The following is a 9,726-nucleotide window of genomic DNA, read 5'->3' as shown; positions in this document are numbered from 1 at the left end:
AAATGATTGGATCCTCATTAGCCGTTTTACCAAACAGTTTTCCTTCAAATGTTTTTCATAAACACTTTATGTATTTAAAACTCCTTATTACACTGTACATTTTACTTTGTACGTTACATTTCAAACTTATTTACAAGTGTGTTTCAAACAAATGTTTCTTATTACTAAACTGTTTTATCAAACCCATGCCTTCAAAACGTTTTATAGATTGACATCACGTCAATCTTTTCTTAGATAATAATTATGTTCAAAGGTTTTACAAAACTTACTTTATGCTTTTATATTATAAATTGCATGATTATATATGTATATTTATATAAGTAATGCTCAAAAGACTTAGGAAGGCTATCCACCCTATTTCCTTTTCGCGCTTGAGATGTGGTTTGGTGGGATATCGGGTACCCGTCCGAAGGTCGTTTAAATATTAGTTATATATCATGTGTACATATATTTTTATAAACGTCCTTCTAGTTCATCCAAATCGCTTGGGTAGCAAGGGTATACATCCATGTCCATACGTACCAGTTAGATTACTAGTAAACTACCATAGGGGTAGTTTAGGAAGATACTAGAACTATTACTAGAACACAATATCATACAATGAGTCAGTTCATTCATGAGTCAATACTTGCTAGATAGAGAGAGAACACACATTACAGCTAGTACACACAGTACATTACTATACATGCTAGATAGATAAAGAACACACATTACAGCTAGAACACGCAGATTATTACAGTACATTACTATACTATTACATAGATATGTTTACATGATCACACATACATGAGTACAATTACATGATCACACTTACATGAGTACAATGACATGATCACACTTACATGAGTACGCTTACATATACATAGAACAGACGTTACTAGGTGCTATATCATGGAACAAGTTCAGGATCTAACTATACCGATGAATCAGAACGCAATTGTGATAGTTATATTGGGTATATATGATCATAGTAATGTGGATGTGTCAGGTAGTGCAGATATGCATGAGCGTGTAAAGGTCTCCAAATCCCTTTGATAGGGGAGCGTATAGCCTGGGATCTAGCCGCCACATTATACCTTATCCCTCAAATAAGGCAGTTGAGTACCGATGTAGTTATTTATTACAAATACTACAATACTTAGAAGAATTACCCTAGAATTGAGGTAATTGGTACAGTTGTAGTTCGACACTACACCATAGTACTATTTAATGTTCCCACTACATTCACTTCGTGAACATTCACACGACGCATGGTAATGTAGAAACTATATTTTTGAATAATGATAGTCAGACTTAGGAAAACACACACTCTTACAAGAGACACCCACTCAGACACTAGATGCCTTGGTAGAAGGCTACATTCAGAGCAATTAGGTCTTGGTAGAAGACTACATTCAGAGCAGTTAGGTCTTGGTAGAAGACTACATTCAGAGCAGTTAGGTCTTGGGAGAAGACTACAGCTAGAGCAGTTAGGTCTTGGTAGAAGACTACATTCAGAACAGTTAGGTCTTGGTAGAAGACTCCCTTTTATAGTAGTTGGAGTCATAGGGATTTCTAGGGTTTTTCAAACGTTTACAGTTGTTTTACAAACATTTTTATACTTACAATTCTTATACATTTTCAATACTTACAGCTCATATAACTTACAATTCTTATACATTTTCAATACTTACAGTTCATATACATAGAAATACTTACATAGTTCATATACATAGAAATACTTACATACAAATTAAGACACTAAAATACTTATGATCTCACCAGCTTTAAAGTTGATACTCTCTTTCAAAATAACTTGTATCCTCGGGTCATCAATAGACAGGTACCGATGCAAGGTTTAGAGAAGATAGAGCTTGTTCAAGACTCATCTTTCATTTTGATTTATGCTTTAGTGTCTATTAAAATTTGACAGAACACACTTGTATAATAATTATATTATTAACGCAATGGATGATGTTGTTGCTTGTTTACTACTTTTCATTGTTGTGATACTGTACATGATGTCCTCCACCCCAGAACGTTTCCGCCGTTCATGGTTTTGGGGTGTGACAATTTTGTAGACAAAGTTCAAGGGACTCATGTGGGGGTGCGACCTGCAAACACAAATACAACTCCAAAATTTTGGGCCCGCGCAAGCCTACAAAGACTGATATATAAAGAGACCTTTGCTTCTTATTATTATACATTTGAGAATATATTATCTACCCCTTCTCTATGCAAATACTTGGTGATGGATTTTCCAAACAAGTGGTTAGATCCGACAATACATACTATTTTGGCTGTTGTACCCTGGGAACAGACGGTGGATCTACTTAAGGGAATCATGTCAAGCACACCACTCTGTCTATCGGTGTTTTGATTTACTGATATTTGTTTTGCAGATGTAATCCTGAGAACTAACACTTCCAATGTTTGATCGACTCTTGGTTTCTGCAACAAGGCTCTTGTCCTAGACAACTAGAAAAAGCGATCCAATCATCGCTAGACTTGGTGCAATAAAAGTAATAGAAAAGAGTAAGGTTAGGCTCAATACCTAATACCTAGAGTGGTACACAACATTATAAAACATACTACCTTACAAAACCCATTGGGTAAAATTTGAGAAAAATGAAATTAATAACACCGCACAACATTTACAAAAAATAAAAAATCAGGAAATCATAGTCTACCAAGCATGAATTGATAATAGATGCCAACTAAAGGTGACTTCAACACCAACATTAGGAGTTTTATGTAAAAATTCACGCCCTATATTAAAAGAGGGGAAATGACGCATTAGCCCAACAGTGTTTTTCAGATTTCTCGAATCAGTCACAAAAGTATTTTGGTTGCTTTATAGGGGAATAAAGTTGATTTAGTCGGGTCTAAAAAGTCATTCTAAAAATTCAGAAGGGGTAACCTGGTTGAACATTTTTTCCTCAAAGCGGTAACCTGGTTACCCCTTTGCCACATAGATACTTGTTGAACATTTTTTCCTTAATCCACATTGACTTTCAAAAGTCTAAAATTTGCTTGTCCACGTGTGCAAACAAATAAAGAACAATATTGCAACAAAATGGTGTTCACTTATAACTCCATTAACACCGATGAAAGCTTTACTCGGGGAGGATTCTCCTCTACGACAGTTGTCCATCAAAAGTAAGCGAAAATAAAATAGTGTTCACTTAGGTACATACTAAAAAGTCACAACGGAGTGAAATTGCAACTACATAGTCAATATACCAGAAAACCTAGCGTTGGAGCAGGCAGTGCCGCAACTATGTGCTAGAGTGATGACATTCAGCTCGTTGGAATAGTTCATCAACTCCGTCAAGATTATAACTTCAGTGTTGCAAGGAGTTGGACATGTAGGGGTTTTGAACGCGGAGGCGATTCGCCACCATGTAACGATGATAAGCTATTTAGATAAAAAGAAACACGAGGGGTTAATCGGTTTAGGCATCGATTATTTCTTAGTGAGCTTGAACCGCAATGACATGGAGAAATAGTTGAAAACGTTGATTATATACTCGACATTTGCGAAACAACCGCAACTCGTTGTAGGTCATCTCCTTACATTATAGTCGAGTAGCATTGTACCTGTTGCTCATCAATTACAAGCTTTCTTCGCGCGTTTGATCCGGAAGACCGAAAAGATACGAGAATGTAGATAGGATCTTACCAGATGAAGAAAAGATAAAGAAAAGGAGAGGGGGAGGGTCGGATGGTTACAAAGGGGAAGCTGTACAGTGTTTTATGATCTAGTCAAACAACAAAAAACTGGGTCAAAATTGTATGTCTTGACTTTACTAGGTGTTTACTAGATAGCCACAATAGCTTTCAAATGGGTATATAGCATATTTGACATGTTATTTTAGGTTAGAGGATTATGTTATACCACACCTTATGCCTCTATAAAAACATCAAAATATTTGACCGTTTCTTTTAAGTAGCGGATCAGATAACTCTTTTAAATAGCGGGATCAGATAAACAGAGAAACAAAACATGTTATAACTTACCTTTGCTTCTATAAAACACCAAAAAAACTTTTTAGACTAATTTGACAAATTCCAAAAGTATTTTCCTATTATGGAAATATATGGTACATTTTTAAATATATTAAAGGACGTTAAGTAAAAATAAGTTGGCACAAATCTCAAAGCATATTTCTGTTTATTAGTAATAAAAAAAATATGAAATTTAATATAACAGAAAGTAAATGAGATTTGCACCGAATTAATGAAAAATAATATTGCAGATGTAAGTCAACATAAAAAAATATCTAGATTGATTCCATCAAAATATCAATAGAAGACAACAGGGTTTTTCATGCTTCCAGATGAATCAAATAATTAATAAACAAAAATTAATTATCCGTGTTTTCTATATAATTCATCTCAAGCATGCTTAAATCTATCATTAACTTTAACTTCATTATTCAACGACAAAAAAAAAAAAAAAAAAAAAAGCAAAGCAAACAAGATAATTTGATCAAATCTAAATGTAAGCTTCTAATCCATGATCAAAAATACGAACAAAAGCCTCCATCTCAGTAGCCGAAAGACAGACGCCGATCTCCAGATCTTCGTTGATTTCTTTGCACGCATTCACAGATATGGATCCACTATAATCTGTGGAAATGGTTTCCTGCTTTTTAGGCTTCCCCCATCCGAAATCCAAATCATAAAATTTAAGCTTCGGTGTTCCAGCAACCCCCATCACTGTCGTCGGCGTCACTCCAGAAAACAAATCATCAAACGACCTTAAATCTTTCACGATTCCATCCTTATCAGTCAAGACCTGATGTAGGCTTTCTCCAAGCAACTTGGTAGCAATGAAGAATCCTTCTTTTCCTTTTAAATCCTTTGTTTTCTCCATTGTCAAACAATACGTAATACAGTTGCCGAAGTAAGCCGCAGGAATCGGTGGATCCAAACGTGCCCTGCAATCAATGGTGAAACCAAATACTTCCAGTTCATCGTTTCGTGATTCTGCGACGCAACTCCAGATATAACCACATGCAACAGTAAAAGATGATACATATGCTAACGTTGGTAGTTGGTTTGAAACTAATTCCTTCAACCGATTAACGACACTTCGTTTCAAGATAAACGTGGCTCGAACTTTATCAGTTGGCCCAGAAAGACTTGCAGGTTGATACTCATCGTCAAAAGTTTCAACCTTTTGGCTCTTCAGATAGCTTTCGTCTAGTTTCGGGTATTTGAGAATTCTGTCATAAACCGGCATACTTCCATTAGCTAGAAACAACTCATCTGTGCGAGATTGAGCTATGGATGTCCACGCCTTCAAGAAACAAAACCGGGTGCTAGCATCACCAAGGCTATGGTGATTTGTCATTCCAATAGAGAATCCGGAGTTGGGAAAAAGTGTGACTTGAACGGAGAAGACTGGGATTGATATGAAATCGGAAACTTCAGCAGTGCGTCGGAGAAGAGGTATAAGATGATAAAACTTATCACATTCTCGAGGATGGTTTCCTGTAAGATCGTTGAAATCAAGGGTACATTCTGCAAATGTAACCTCCACAGAATCGCCTTCAACATATCGGATTTCAGGGTTTTGAGCACGAGAAGGATATATGATCAAGTTACCAACGAAAGGAAAGAAATGTTGAAGGGTGATTGATAGTGAATTTTTCAGATTGGGAATGATTGTTTCAGTGAAGTGTGTTTTGGTGATTGGGAGCTCGTAGAAGAAGAGAGTGTTAATCGGAGGGGTGGTTAGCCATAAGAAGTCGAAGAAAGTTAGAGGCAGTGATCTGTTGGCTACGGTGGCTGGTGGTGGCGATACTTTGGACTCTTCAAGAACAGTCAAGATTGGAAGGGAATCCATTTCATTCAACCCGGCCCCTCCGATGATTTATTGTCCCAAAATTTGTGGGGGTTATATTATATCTGACATAGATCTCATTTACTGTTCAAGATAATAAAAAATATATATCAAATTTAAAACAATTCAAATAGATATAGTAAGGATAAAAACTAGGACACGACATCTTCTTTCCAGAAAGGTAAAAGGTAATTTTTTTGGATTAAGGAGGGAGGAATACAAAAGTAGACAACATAAATCAAAAACCACTACAGTGCAAGAAATGGAGTTCAGCCAAACAGCAAAATTAAAATTAAAATAGAGAACAATTCCAATCCACCCAATTTTTGCCCAAATTACCCATGTATTTGCACCATTCAAACGATTGAATGATTATTGGAGAGATAAAAATCATTTTGAAGAATTTATTGTTTCGGGCTATCAAAATATTCAAAATCGTAGAGAATAAGATCACACATAAGATCTGTATTTTTTTGGACAATAACCCTAGACTGTTGCAAAATTCAGCAAGTCTTTCATGTTCGCACACAGAATATGTTGTATCCTACACCATCTAAGGATCCAACTCCATACAGATTTAGAGAAGGTACACTCTACCAGAAGATGATCAGAAGTCTCAACATCAGAATCATAAAGTTGACAGTTAAGGTGTTGGACAATAATGTCCCTTTGGGAAAGAGAGGTTTCTACCGCAATTCTATCTAGAGCTTCCCTCCAGATAAAACATTTAACTTTAAGAGGGATTAATTTTGTCCAACAGATTAAAGGACTGTTCGATTGAAGCGGGAATTGTTTGGAGTCAATCAACCTTCTCATGATGCTAACGAGGTATGTTCCATCCTAGTGAAAATTGAAACGAAAACTAAGTCTTGAATGGACATCGAAGTTTTGAGAGCCAAGTACATAGTCGAATTCATGGAGTTCAAGATAAAATCTCATGTCAAAGGAGTTGTTTTTCCACCTCCAAGATAAACCATTGCGACTTAACCGATCCATGAGAGAGAACTTCTTAACCGATTCTAACCAGTAAAGGTTAGGGAACCGAAGTTCAAAGGGGGTATTTCCACACCACACGTCCTTCCAGAAAAGAATTTTAATGTTTGATCCGGGAACAAGAGAGAAAAGGTTGTTAAATTCGATATTGAAAGGACTGCGACTCTTAATAGCTTTGGAGATGCTGCACCAAGCACCAGTTGTGTGTTTTCTGCCCAAATAATTAAAAGGTTGTTTTTTAGATTATGTATGCTATTTATTGTTTCAGCCCACAGACAATTGCTTTCATTTTTTCAGGCGCCACCACCATTTGGTGAGAAGAGTTATCAACCACCTTTGTCCATTCTACCCAATTAATCTTTCTTTTGTCCTCATTACCACCCCATAAAAATCTTTGTCTTAACTTTTCCAAATCTTCTAGAATACCATGCGGGGCTCTGAATATAGATAGGTAGTATGTAGGTAAAATGCCAAGGACTGATTTAATTAAAGTTAGTCTTCCTCCAAAAGATAGAGTGTTCACTTTCCAATTAGATAGTTTGATTTGGATTTTTTCATCTATAGGTTTCAAACTCTTTTTGATAAGCATGTTAACCCCCCCACTGGAATTCCAAGGTATACGAATAGGAATGTACTATTAAGACAACCAAGAGTTTGAGTGTAACGCCCGTAGATCCGGGCTAGTCAATTTAGAGATGATAAGCATTAAAAATAACATTTTGATAGAAGAGTGTTTAGAATGAATAATCATAACCAAGTTGTAGTATATGTCACAAGGTTTCTGTGCATATAAAGAACACCGAAATCTGAGTTATAACGAAGAAGTTATGACCTGTTGAAATTTCGCGACAGAACCAGCACCACACAGCGTGACGTAAATAGTGAATTTATGTTAGAGAGATATTTGGCCTTAGAAATCTAAATGAAAGTCGTAGAATACGTTAAACCGAGAGTGTGCATGAAAAGATCACCCAAATCTGACTTCGTATGAGGAAGTTATGATTTTTCGAAGTTTAGGCTTAGTAGTGTACAACCCGAAGTTCGGATATGAGATCGAGCGATATTTAGCCGAAACAATCTAAACGATAATTGAAGATCTCATCGATAGTAGCCCAACGGTGAAAAGATAGACGAAAACGAAGTTCAAATGAAGGAGTTATGAATTATGAACGGAGTTTTCCTGTCCCGGCCTACTAAAAATAATATAATAAAAATAAAGTCAAAATTAGCCAACGGAGTCTAAACGAGAGTTGTGGATCATAATCTTGCCTACGCGTGGATATAAAGAACGTCGAAAATGGAGCTCGTATGCGAAACATATGAATTTCTGAAGTTCGGGGCGCGAACCCCAATGCTGTGTCAGAGCTCACGAGGTGAGCATTAGTGGCTCATTAGGTGAGCAGATGGTGGAAGTCTTCCAGGGCAAGTGGCCATGACGAACACATTGACATATTTAGCTCACGAGGTGAGCCTGACATTTTTTCCCTATAAATAGAATTCAAGGGGCAACCGATTTTAGTTGCTTATCTCTTACTATCCCACTCCCGATACTCTCTCTAAGCCCTATTTTCACCCCCCCCCCCCCCCCCCCGAAGCCCCGTGTCAGACCCCGAAACCGATGGCAGAAACGTTCCGGGGCGGAGGATGTCATGTAAAGTATCACAACCAATGTACTTAGTAAGCACAGTAAACACAACCATTACATTACATAGAAGTCTTTACATTTGTTTGAAAGTAAAATTATACATGATTATAGATATATACATCCAAAATGAGCATACAAGCAGCTTTGAAAATATCAGCATAAAGCTGGTGAGTTCATAAGCGGTTTGTTTCTGAAAATGAACAAGTTTCCTTTAATTTTCCGAAAAAGTTGTTATATAAGAAAATCCCATATTTTCTTATAAGAAAGTTTAGTTATCTGTTTGTTACACAATTTGTTTATGATCAGTTCAGTTATCCCAGGAAAACCCTTATTTTCCTTAAAAGTTCGTAGTTGGTTATCGATTCGGAATGCATTGTACAAGTATCTACCATACTTGCAGTGTTAAGATAAGTATTCTGAAAACCTAGTTATCCTTGAAAGTGCATTAGTTTTAACACGTATATAAAACTAATAAGTAAGTAGAAAAAGTTTTCATAATCTAAGTTGCGAGTTCCATAACCATACATTGGACTGGATAAGGCTCGTACTAGGCCAATATCGTTGTTATGACTTTTGTCACCCGTAGACAGATCGGTCCGACTGTAGCTAGCAGCCAGGTGCGGGGTAGTTAATCTCGTATAGATCTATACACCCAAGTCACGTTCTCCCTCCAGGAGATTCTGGTTACAAGGGTAGTCCTACACTCTCGTATCCGAGGGAGTGTTACCAAGGACATGTCTCCAATGTTAAGATTAATGAAATTGGTCCTTCACTCTTGTATCAAGGGGAGTGTTACCAAGGACGTTAGAAAATCCTGTTGTTTAGTCCTCCACTCTCGTATCTAGGGAGTGTTACCAAGGACATTAGAAAATCTTGTTGGTTAGTTCTCCACTCTCGTATCCAGGGGAGTGTTACCGAGGACGTTAGAAAATCCTGTTTATTAGTCCTTCACTCTCGTAGATAGGGGAGTGTTACCAAGGACGTATCGAAAGTTTTGAGGTTGATGCTTTTAACAGAATTTATGTGGAAAATCATTTGTAAAATATAAAATATAGCATTTTATAATGAGTTTCACAAATAGTTTGAAAACTAACTCTGCAAGTTAAACGGTTGGTTAATACGATTTCCAGTGTTAAAAGCATATGAAATATGCAACATTTCATAAGAAATAATAAGATTGAGTACAAGATATTCTTGTACTTTTGCTTGTATTCCCCACTGAAAACATTGAAAACATGGAAAAAGTGTAGGGGTATGA

The 9,726-nt window shown here is 36.6% G+C and overlaps 1 pseudogene; it reads right to left on the bottom strand.

Moving 5' to 3' along the window:
• Positions 1–4,255: 4,255 nt before the first annotated feature.
• Positions 4,256–5,864, bottom strand: LOC145013142 (malonyl-coenzyme A:anthocyanin 3-O-glucoside-6''-O-malonyltransferase pseudogene; annotated as a pseudogene).
• Positions 5,865–9,726: the final 3,862 nt, after the last annotated feature.

The sequence above is a fragment of the Lactuca saligna genome, chromosome 8 (assembly GCF_052625555.1).
Source record: "Lactuca saligna cultivar CGN05327 chromosome 8, ASM5262555v1, whole genome shotgun sequence".
Taxonomy (NCBI): Eukaryota; Viridiplantae; Streptophyta; class Magnoliopsida; order Asterales; family Asteraceae; genus Lactuca; species Lactuca saligna.
The sequence above is the reverse complement of the archived record's forward strand: the minus strand, read 5'-3'. Positions and strand labels throughout refer to the sequence as shown.